We start from the raw sequence: 12,937 nt of genomic DNA, 5'->3' as shown, positions 1-12,937 counted from the left end.
TATCTAACCTAACTCTCTCATTTTACAGATAAGCAAAGCTAAGTTCAAAGGTCACCGAAGCTAGTAATAACCAATCAGCATTAGCATTATACCTAAGCCTAGTGCTCTTTGCACAGCCTCATGTGATTCTCCAGGGGGCGTGGTGGTACGTCACCAAGTACTATGTTCCCCAGCACTACAGAGGTTGCAGAGAAAGCTGAAGGAAAATTTGCAGATAATGCTACAGAGAAAATTAAGCAGCAAACTTGTGCCTGCATTAGGTGAACATCTTTAAGGTCTTCTCTGAGAGTGCATAGTTTTATGAGTAATTCACAGTTGGATCTAGCAAAGTTTAGAAGAGTAATTTAGGAATCCCATCCCCATGTGTACTCTTACTCTTAGGAGTAATTTTTGCACAGGGAGTAATTTTAAGAAATGGCTGACCACCATGGACAATTTCATGAAATGGGGAACTTCTTTTAGCTCCTTGGGAATGGTTAAAGAAAGCATTACTATTGTTTATTTTTCATTATCTTCTGATAATAGTCACATAGAAAAATGCATTTCTATTCTGCTGTCAAATTCAACTATGTAATCACTTCACCTGTACTTTTTTATGAACAAAAAGAAATATCACATTCAAAATATTTGCAATTAATCTATAACACAGCAGCTACACATCGTGCTTAGGTAAAACGGCAAAACAGATATTAGTAATCATTGCACTCACTTCTGCAATGACCTTTGTAACTGCTTTGTACTAATGCATGCTGGGTAGCTCTCGTTCCCAAATGGAGTTAAAACAAAAGGTCTCAGGTCAACATATTCCTCATCAGGCTAATGAGAATCAGTAGCAAAGCTGTGTCGTGTGTGGTTTTAAAATGTTAAAAATGGTTTTAACAGATTAGGTCTTGAGTTTCCTTATGAGAAGATTATAGCCTTTTAAAGCAAACTGTTGTAAGACATGGCCTTTTAAACCATGCTGATAAATCAATAGCCCAACAATTTTATTCTCTGTCTTTCACTCCAAGTGTATTGAAGATCTGTCCTCAAGAAAGGACTCTGAGAAGTGGTTCTTATACCCATGGAGTAGAGGAGTGTAGTATTGATCTGTTTATTAAGAGAAGGAATAGAGCCTAAGAAATTTGGATATAGGCCTACATTTCATTTTCTGCACCCAGCAAAATGGAACAGAATAAGCTAAATAAAACCACAAACCACAACCACAATAAAAACTTATTTTCGACATTAACTATATTCCTCTCATTTTATGTTATGCTATAATTGTGATATAGTTCCCATAGGTGAAATGCTATTAAACAATAACATTTTTCTAAAAAAGGCAACCAGGGCAGGAAAAAAGAAAGCCAAAAACATGAGTATTCTACAGTCAGAGACTGAATAGATTTCTGCCCTACTTCCCTTTACAAACCCAGTAGAGTAACGCGCCACACTCAGAACAAAGAACAATATTGGAGGTTAAGCCTTTTGAATTGTAGATCCTACTCTGCCACATCTAAAATGAGACTACTAGCAATTTGTTGTTTTTGTTTTCAAAGTCATCCTGATCATACATATAATGATAATTCCTATTTAATGTCTATCTCTCATGTGCCAAGAACATGTTGTTTGTTATTCCATTTAATCCTCACTACTACTCCATGACGTAGAAATTATCTTCATTTAACAGATGAGGAATCTGAGATTTTGCTTTGGCAAAGTATCCTTGTTCACACAGCGGGAAAGTGGAAAATCGGGATTTGACTTCAAGACATCTGACTCGAAAGTTTATGTTATTTTTTCTATACCACAGTCTTATTTCCTTAAGAAATTAGATGAGGAGTAGTAAATAAATGGGCTAGATTCTACTTAATTTTAACTCTTAAGAAAGTGTCAATATTGTTTACTTTGAATTTTAAGGTCTTAGTATTATATAAATTAATACCTCAGACTATATTTGAAATACAGTGAGAAAGAACTTACTAAATAGGTTGTATGGAATTTTAAATAAACAAAACATCTTCTCCAAATCTTTGATATTCATTTATACTATAAAAATATTCTTCCATCACAGTAATGTTAGCTTACGTCTATACCCTAGGTGTAGTCAAGTGCTCTAATCAGTACTCACTCCAGGGAAGGTTAACTAGTATTTCATCAAAAGCATGTATTCCAGATGTGGCCAACACAAGGTTCAGCTCTATTTATGAATGTTCAATATTGCAGTTTTCTTAAGTTGTGGAACAGGTGTTAGAGATTATGTTTCTTTGGTGAAATGAATGGTGTTGAAGAACTGTGGATAGGCAGAGGAAGGTGCGTGGATAAGATACAAGAATCTAGACTAGCCTTCATCCCTGACCCAGAGAATTGACTACCTTGATCTCACTCCTTAATGGTCCTGTGTTTAGCCAGTAGATTTTTGATCACATGACTCAGATTAATACGGTTAGCTGGAATATGGTCACATTTGCCTTGAGGTAAACTTTTTATGTCAAGTTTTTGTCAGGACCCCCAAGGGACTCTTTAGGCATACAAAAGGGCTCGTGCCCTTGTTTCATACCTGCTGGCAACTAAATATCTGTATGTGTAACAGAAGTCAGTCTGAGACTTGCTTTTATTTTAATGATGCAGGGGAAGGAAAGATAATATTTTCTCACCCACCTCTAACTATTAGAAGTCACTTTTATCAAAAGGATTCTAATAGTTGTAGGTGGACAACTTGGCTTAGATCAGTTCAAGACAAATATTATTCATCTTCATGTATTATATGAACATCAACTCTCCCATTACCTGGAATGATTGTTATTCCTTTACCGTTATCACCTTCCTACCGCCAAAAGGGAATGCTAGAGGTCAGGCAGGGTGCTCTTGTATCATTTCAAAACTTGTTTTTGGGTGCACTTGGACTTTGCACAGGTCTCTGGAGAGATTGAAAAGTTAATTGGCTGCCTGAAGACATTTCCATCTACATAACATAGAACCAGGCCTCCAAATGGTCCAACCAATTCTTATTCTCTTAAAACAAGGGCTCAATCCAGAACCAAAGACCAGAATAAATAAATACAAATAAATATCCTAAGATTCAGGAGCTACTCCTTCAAAGTATTCAAGGCTGGTGGCAATATCTCATAAAAATTGGCAGGTATGTTCTCTCAATAATCCTTGAACATGGCTTTCTAAGACATTGTGTGGTCATTAGATCCAGAAAAAATTACCCTCCCCATTTCCTACCTCATGGTGGTAGAGAAAAGAAGAAAATCACCGTGGCCTCTTGTGATAGGAAATTTAGTTCGGTTGATAGATAGGCCTGGTATTGAGATGGGGATTCTGAGCTCCATGGAAAGAAATAATATGAGCAGTTTTACCATAACAAGGCTTACAGCAGATGAACTCTAACATGATAGAAAATAGTATTTAGTAAGTGTGTACTTAAACCACTATTTTACAGATAGGATTCCTACCTAAAATTTCTGATCTGGATGACATTTGACAAAAGAATGAATCTAGGACACATTCTTTATTTGGAATGATATACATTTTTATTATTTTTTATTTTCAAATCTCTAAATTTAAATGACTTCCCTCCTAAAGGCAGGTATTTCCCTGGTGGTACAGGGGCCAAACCGTATATCAGTTCTTAAGTCACAGTGAGTTAAGCAGCTTTTAGTAATGAATCCCAATTCATGTGCAGAGAGAAGGTTTGTAAAAGGTTGTTTAAACGGAAAATCTCTGTAACTTTTCAGTTTCTCTCTCACATATCCTGTCTGAGATGGACTACTCACTTCTGAGGTTGCTCATAACTTGGTTACTTCCAACGTGTAAGGAAATTTGGGAGGAGGCTGTAGAGTAGTTGGGAACAAGACACGTTCTGGACTCAGACTTGGGGGCAACTCTCATATTTATCTCTCACTGATATAATAACAATATCTACCTCATACTCTTACCAACCAGGGTTCTTGGCCTCCTTAATCAATAGAAATTGATCAGAGGTCAGACAAGAAATTCAGGCAAGGCTTTATGGGGGCCCCTGCTGCAGCAGGGTGGGGAGCGAGAACAAACAACAGGTTTCCTTACTTGCTCCCTCGCTGGGGCCGAGGGGAGGTTGTTCTTTATACAGGGTGAGGGTAGGAGTGTGTCCGGGATCAGGGTGGAGTGGTGGCTTAGGTGTTTTGCCCACCCCTTAGGTGTATTGTGTTCAGGGGGCACACACAGTACCCTGCTTTTGCTCCTGGCTCTTCAAAAGTGGTAGTTAGGTTTTTGGTCTCTTTGTATCTTTTGTCCAGAATTTGTCCCAACTGAGCATGCAGGAAGTTATATTTAGTCCCATATAGTTTCTTTGTATTTTGTTGCTTGAGGAGAGGTGTGTCCCGGTGCAAGCACTACAGCACTGCAGCAAAGGGTCCCAGGTCCCAGCCTGTCTCAATACAGTTTGAGGATTGATGATCATCGCCACAGAGCATGTAGTTCAATGCCTGGCACGTAGTAGGCAATCTGTGTTTACAATAAACTGATATCCAGATTTCTTAGTCAAATTCCTTTAAAAATAAATATCTCCTAGTTCTTCTATCTCATCAACTTGGATTTTCACAATTTTTTTTTTTTTTTTTTTTTTTTTTTTTTGTGGTCACTGCTAAATCACATTATGGTCACTAACCCTCCATGGTGTGTGATTTTGTTGAAAGCCTCAGTGAGGCAGGTGGTGTACAAAGAGCATTGGCTTGGAGTCAGAAATCCTGGTTTGAATTCTAGCTATGTGACTGGCAACAGACTGCTTCACTTTTCTGAGCTTTATTTCCTCACCTTACAGTGTTGTTCTGAAAGTTAAATGAAGTAAAGTATAACAAAGTGCCTATCACGGAGCCAGCATATAACAGATGCTCAACAAATAAGAATTGATTCTCCCCATCTAAGGTATAGATTCCGGAGCAGTAAGAAATATGATGTGGACTTCTCCTTATCCATATGTAGCTCAGGGATCGGCACATCGTTGGTGTCTACCTAATTATTAAATATTCCCAGATTTCATGAGTAAAATGTATATCCAACCATATTCCACTGTGTGATAAAAGACTTGAGTACGTAAATTTGATTGTTTTCTCACTGAAATGTCTGAAATGCTCTTCTGTACCTTAGGAGGATGCTATTCTCTTTGTTAATGATGTCCAAACAAATACAATGTTAAAAATAAATTGCAGGTGCCCGGGTCTGGGAAGATCCCACATGCCGCGGAGCCCCTGGGCCCGTGAGCCGTGGACGCTGAGCCTGCGCGTCCGGAGCCTGTGCTCCGCAACGGGAGAGGCCACAACAGTGTGAGGCCCGCATACCACAAAAAAATAAATAAATAAAAAATAAAAAATAAATTGCAGGGAAGCACAGTGGGAAATGAAATTTACCAGGTGGACGATCAAGAGGAATTAAGTGCCAAAGCTCTAGCCTATATGTCTGTAAAATTGATTTGACTTAATAAATTTAATGCAAATAGAGCTGTATTCTTTGGGATGTGTCAACACACACACACACACACACACACACACACACACATTTTTTAACTGTATGAGCCCATCTTGCTGCTGTCCATTTGGAATTCTCATGAATAAATAAATATAAATAGGTTGTTTTCATTTTTAAAAATCAGCTTTTTATCTGAAATTTAAAACTGAGCGTAAATGAATATATGAACACATAGACTTTAAAGAACATGATAAATTGGGGCATGCCCAAAGACAGCTCATGGTTGCCATATTCTTCTTGGTAAAAGAAGTACAGTATCTCTTATCTCATCTTTTTGATTAAACCTGTTTATTTTTTACCATTCCTGTAAATCATTTTGTTGCAACCACTGCTAGATTTAAAGCATGGAGCTGCTAGTAATCACGCCAATTTTTCACTCCAAAGCTTTGCTGGCTGATTTGGTGTAAAATGTTTTAGTCTGTTCTCCTAGCTAACCCTGTATATATTTCAGGATTCAACTTCGGTATCCTCCAGCAAGCTTTCCTTTATTTTTTCTTCCTCTCCAGGACAAACCAAATGTCCTTCCCTTGTACTCTTAAATCACTCCGTATAGTTTAAAAATTGTAGCTTTCTTGTCTGTCTTATCCACTACATTGTGAAACCTTGTTTATTCTTCAATCCAATCCCCTGCCACGATGCCCAGCACATAAGAAATTCTCAGTAGATACTTGTTCAACTGAAGTGAATCAATTAATGGACCGGTTTGTGTAAATAAGTTTAATCCAAAGTGATTGCCAAGTGTCCACTAGTCTGAGAAGAATGCTTCTTCATGTACAGTTTCCTGGAGGAAGCATTGGTATTAAGAAAGTAAATTCTGACTTGCGTTGCAGTGGTAGTTTCCCATTTTCTCACTCTGATATCTGGGAGAACGATACGTTTACTTAACTCATGAAAATTGTAACATGCAACTCCCAGAGGGTTGAGTTCAGGGATGCGAGCTCTTTAGGCACATGATGAGTTCCACTCAGTGTTTCTGGTTTTCTGCTTTGCAAAACAAAAATAATGATTATGCTTTCCTTCCTCACAGAAGGGACCAGGATACTTGCCCTGTCCAATCAGACAAATAAAAGATGATTTCTAAATTGATTATAGCTCATCCTCTCTGAGAGGGTCTTTTACTTACCTGATAGTCCCAATTATCAATATGGTAAATCTATAAAACAAAGGTGGAAATAACAGATGATTTTAGAACTATGATTTGGTAATAATGTATAAAACGTGGTTAAGAGGAAAGAAGAATGCTAGCACAGGTAAAAATAAAACTCCTAGTTAGTAGAAGTTCAATATACAATAGGATTTCGTTCATTTAGGATAGCAGACATCTTAAGGACATTTGTAGTTATCTTGTAGAGCTAAAATAAGAGGATATGTTTTTATTCTTTTTTAGGACACTGAAAAATCAGAAAACAATTTTACTTGCTCAAATTAACATAGATTACATCTTTTAAAAACAGCATGCAATGGACATATATACACTAACAAACGTAAGGTAGATAGCTAGTGGGAAGCAGCCGCATGGCACAGGGATATCGGCTCGGTGCTTTGTGACCGCCTGGAGGGGTGGGATAGGGAGGGTGGGAGGGAGGGAGACGCAAGAGGGAAGAGATATGGGAACATATGTGTATGTATAACTGATTCACTTTGTTATAAAGCAGAAACTAACACACCATTGTAAAGCAATTATACCCCAATAAAGATCTTAAAAAAAAAAAACAGCATGCGAAAAGGAATTCACCATGCAACTAATAATATCTTATTCATAAATGATACCCCAAATCCAAGGGATCCAGATCTTTTAAAATACTATATTCTTTCAAGAAAACAAATCATTCCTTTCTGTGTGTTTTGGATTAAAAAAGGAGGGAACTAAGCAAGAGACAGAACATTTTCTGACATAAGAACACTAGTAAGCCAATAGGAGAATTAACCTATTTCATAGTTTTACTACTTTTATATCTGAGAGTCACTCTCTAAAATGTTTATTTTAAAATTACACTCAGAACGAAGAGCAGTTAAAGCAAGAATGGATTCCATTTTTGATGGACCATTATCTTTTCAGATACAACAATACACACATCATTTTAGGCAGATGGCTCTCTGTCCAAGACCAAACAAACAAGCAGACCAAAAAACACCCCAAAACTAGGAAAAATATTCTATCAACCCCTATATTGAAAATAACTTTACAGAGAGGCAGTACTATAAGCAGTACTCAGCAGAAAAAGATGTAGCAATGTTAAAAACAATATGAAAGTCCCCAGTGGAGTCACTTATGCTAAGCCCCACATCGCTAAACCGGGATTTAACTTAATCAGTTTGGGCTCCCCCAGAAGTGAAATCTTACACCAATTAATCAGGAATCGTCTGATCAGTCCTAGTGAGGTAATTTGCCTGATAGACTCCAGTCAACTCCGAAAGGAAAGTAACCTTGCAACAAGCAACACACTTTTTCCCTAGAGTAACTTCCTTGTTTCCGCACCTGTCTGCCTATAAGTCTTTCATTTTGTACAGCTCCTTTCTATCTGCTAGGTTGGATGCTGCCCGATTCATAAATCACTGAACAAAGCTAATGAGATCTTTAAAATTTACTCAGTTGAATTTTGTCTTTTAATAGTTTTTTTGTTTTCTTTATCTCGTTTAAGAAGAAATATATTTTATTTGATACCTTAGCACCGACGCAGCCTTCTCTGATCAAAGGTCAACTCAACTTATTAAGCAGTTATTGAATGCCTATAATGTGTTAAAATTGATATCCAAGTCCGTGTTGAGCTTCCTAGGTAGTTAAAATTGTATTATGTGAGTGAATAACCTCTCTTTGCTAATCTCACTGACTCTGTATTTAATGGCGCAGCAGCAGGTGCTTTTTAGCTTTCTTGATGATTTAATCTATTGTCTTCCAATCTTTTTTCTAGTGCACCATCTGTGAGCAAAATCAATTGCACATTCCAGGCAGTTTTCTTTTTTTCTCTTCTTTAGCATTCATTACACGTCTTAATATATTAAAAAAGTTTTTTTGGTAGTCTCTTATTGGTTTCTGGTTCCAAGGTATTAAGAGTCAGATAATGTGTTCACTTGCTTACATTTATCTATGTGCTTTTCCGCCTTGCCCAGAACATTTTTAGCATTTGGTCTAAGCTGATCTAAAGATTTTAAACTATTATATATGTAACATGGGTGAAATTTGAGTTAATTTATACAGAAGAGCTTTTTACGGTCCTCTCAGTTGTAAATGTTAGATGCTTATATTCTTTAAATGGAAAAAAAATTCATGCTAAAAAAGATATTAGTGTAGAAACAATGTAAAGACAGAAAAACCGAATGTGTGCTTTTCTTAAACACATAGAGTTAAAGTCTAATTTCTACTGTCATCCTTCAGGTATAGAACAAAACATTTAATATCCTTTCAGTTTTTCTCCCTCAGAAGAATATTCTAGGAAGTAATAATTTCAAGAAATGCCTCAAAATATTTTCTTTTATTATTTTTATGAGAAGGTGAATTGTTCTCATAAGCCATATTTTTACATTAAGAATTTGAAAAAGCATATTTAAACTATTTGTTTTCTCTCAGGCATTTGTATCTGATCTCTTGCATCAGCCTCTCCCTAAAATATTTTGAAAATATATTTACTAAAAAGATTTACTGAAGAGAGAAACAATTCAAATAAAATTCTCGCACATAATCTTCTTTGATGTTCTGTTTTAAAAAACGTGAGTGATAAAGGTTGTGCTAGAAAACAAAATCACTTAATCTATTACCCATTATCACATTACACAGTTTTAAACTAATAATTCCAATATTTTTAAAGGAGATTTTTGGGAATTAATATAGTATCTCCTTCTCCTGTCCACGTTCTGAACAAATTAGGAGGTAGACAATGAGTAAGGTATCAGAGATAAAGAGAGAAGCATTGATTTTTTATTTCTAAATTTTGAGGTCATTTTAGACTTACAGAAGAGTTGTTAAGATAGTACAGAATTCCCATACAACCTCCACTTAACTCCTCCTACTGTTAACATCTTATACAACCAAGTTTAGTTAATCTTATTAACTAAACTTGGACTTTATTTACATTTCCCAGTTTCTGTTCCAGCATCCAATCCAGGATCCCACACTGCATTTAGTTGTCATGTCTAGTCACCTCCTCTGTCAGAGTCCTCAGTGTTTCTTTGTAACTCATGACTTTGGCAGTTTGAAAAGTACTGGCTGGGTATTTTGTGATTATCCATTAATTGGGGTCTACCTGATAGTTTTTCATTATTTGACTGAGTTTATGGATTTGGGGAGTACCAGAGAGGCAATGTGCCCATACAACAGATTGTACATGATATTGATATATTTTATTACTAGTGACCGTGAGAGTAACTGTTAATGGTGACTTTCTACTACTCCCTTCTACATCCATCAACTGGAATTCTCTGTAAGGCTAAGTTGCCTCTTCTCCCTCATTTATTTATTGATGCAATCATTTATTTTTATCTCATACTTATTTTATTCTGTGGCTTATAATCCAATATTATCATTATTTATTTTGTGTTTCTAATTGTTCCAACTGTGGCCATTGGGGGTTTGTTCAGGCTGGCCTTTGTGTTCTTTTGATATCTTCCCATTGTGTTTTGTTTTGACTTTTGTTCTTTTTTTTTTTTTAATTTATTTTGTCTTTACTTTTTGACACCTCAAGATGATCTAGATTCAGCTGTACTTTCTCTGCCCTTACCCTGGAATAAACCATCTATTCAAGTAATCTTGGTTCCTTTTATTGGAAAATGGAATTTTGAAACCAATATCTTGGTGCTAGGTGTGCTCATTGCTACTGCTGTGTGACTTCTTGTAGGTCCTCTTAGTGCATAGAGCTAAGAAATGTACGTATGCATACCTTTCCAGGTATATACACAAATCTGTATTTCTGTATCCACCTATCTCTGTGTGTGTATATGTGTTTATATGCATATGTGTATATGTTGATAAAGATATATACATAAAACATGAATTTATACTGATATTTCTGATTCCAATCTACCACCACAGGGGGATTTATTTTATCCTTCCTCTTTCCTTATTTGTCACTATCTTCTCAGGGAGAAACCTGGCTCTCACCATCTACAAAATATTTATTTGTTCAACCACAGTTTTGTGGATACTTTGGGGATGGCTTTATTGCCACCAGAGGGTTCTTAAATGAGTCAGAATGGAATATTAAATAACTCCAAGCTGTCTATATTTCACTCCCAATTTTATTTTCCAAGTTAGATCCATCCATATTGCCCAAAATGGCATGAGATTCTGTAATAAGAATAAAAAACAATGTAAAAGTGAGCCAATATAAAATGGCGACAAACAAAGATGCCAACATTTATTTCCATGATTAAATCCCAGGGGAGATTTAAAATCTGCACACTAAATCCTCTTGTAAGTTACAATACGAAGACGTCAAAATCTAGAGGAATTTTAAGGTGAAAATTCAAATTATCTTGTCCCTATGAGTTACAAATACAGGGCAAGTCAGGACTTCACCAATTCATTATATTCTCAGTTTCAGCCTGAGAGGTTTTCGCATCTGGGAGGAATTGCAGTTTCTTCAGCAGCTGCAGTCTAAACTGTTCTGGCACCGGCATATTTCTTTCATAGCTCCAGAAGTTGTATTAGTTTAATGCCAAATCTCTTGGAGCCTCGATTTTAAAGCATCCAAAGAACTAATAGCAGATACATATACAGTTGTCAGTGGCCTGCCCTTGATTGAAAAGCAAGCTAACTCCCTGGCCCTAAGTCAGAATTCAGTACTCAGTGTTGCCAAAGACCATACAGAAACTCAAATGGCATTTAAAGAAGCAAAGATAGGTGGTGAAAATCTAGATTTGAGTCCAACCAGCCTGACCATCTGGAGTTCATGATCTACAAAGTTAAACTCAATTAGAGGTATTCTTCTTTTAAAGAGTAGTTAACCAGATCTGAATACAAAATGACTACATCTGGGCAAAGATTTACTGCTGTATCCTTTCTCCTCTTTCAGAGAATAACGTTTGAGACATTGCTTTACTTTCGCAATTGTATTTACTTTTAAATAGACTTTATGTTTTAGAGCAGTTCATGGCAACATTGAGGGGTGGTTACAGAGATTTCCCAGATACCTCCTGGCCCCCGCACACGCACAGCCTTTCCCACTATAGACATCCTTCGCCATAGTGGTCCATTTGGTACACTGACACATCATTAGCACTCCAAGACCATGATTCACGTTAACGTTCACCCTTGGTGTTGTACATTTTGAGCATTGTGACGTATGTACAGTGGCATGTATCCATCATTACTCTATCACTCAGAATAGTTTCAGTGCCCCCAAATCCTCTGTGCTCTCAACTTCCTCCCTAATTCCTGGCAGCCACTTATCTTTTAACTATATCCATAGTTTTGCGTTTTACAGAATATCATATAGCTGACAGCATACAGCATGTACCCTTTTCAGATTGGCTTCTTTCACTTAGTAATACGCATTATTCCAAGTTTTTATTTGGCTTGAGGGCTCATTTCTCTTTAGTGTTACAAATTTTAAAAATAATTATAATGTTTTCTCCATTTTATATAGATTATGGATTTTGACAAATGCATACTCATATGTTACCGCAATCAAGATGTAGTATAGTTCAATCACCTCCAAAAATTTCCTCATGCTATCTTTTGCAGTCAAGCCCTCTTCTCACACACAATTCTTGGCAACCACTGACCTGTTCTCTCTTCCTGTACTTTGCCAAAATGCCTTGAGCCGTAAAGGATGTGGTCTTTTGGGTCTGACTCTTTTTTACTTAGCACAATGAATTTGAGATTCATCAATATTGCTGTGCAGGGAAATAGTGCAGTTTTTTTGTGTTGTTGAGTCGTGGTACAATGTATGGATGTGCCACAGTTTCTTTATTGGTTCAGTGGTTGAAGGACATTTGAATTGTATCCAGGTTTTACAATTATAAAGTTTCTATAAACTTTGTGTACAGGTTTCTATGTGAACATACATTTTATTTACCTTGGGTAAATGCCTAAGAATGAGATAGTTGGATTATGTAAACTTATGTTAACCTTATGGGAAACCGTCAAACTGTTTTCCAAAGAGGTCATACCATTTTGTATTCCCACCAGCAGCAATATGAGAGCATTCCAGTTACTCCACATACTCAAGTATCTCATGGTGGTTTTAATTTGCATTTCTCTAGTGATTAATAATGTTGAGCATCTTTTTGTGTGATTATATGCCATCATGTATCTCCTTGGTAAGTTGCTTATTCAAATCTTTTGCTCATGATTTTTTAAATTGAGTAGTTTGTTTTCTTATTGTTGCATATTAAGAGTAACTTATATTTTTAGGTACCAATCCTTTGTTAGATATATGATGTACACATATTTTCCCTCAGTCTGTGTCTAGGCTTTTCCTTCTCTTAACAATGTTAAGTGCAGAGCAAA

The sequence above is a fragment of the Globicephala melas genome, chromosome 5 (genome assembly GCF_963455315.2).
Source record: "Globicephala melas chromosome 5, mGloMel1.2, whole genome shotgun sequence".
Taxonomy (NCBI): Eukaryota; Metazoa; Chordata; class Mammalia; order Artiodactyla; family Delphinidae; genus Globicephala; species Globicephala melas.
This window is presented reverse-complemented; position numbering follows the sequence as displayed.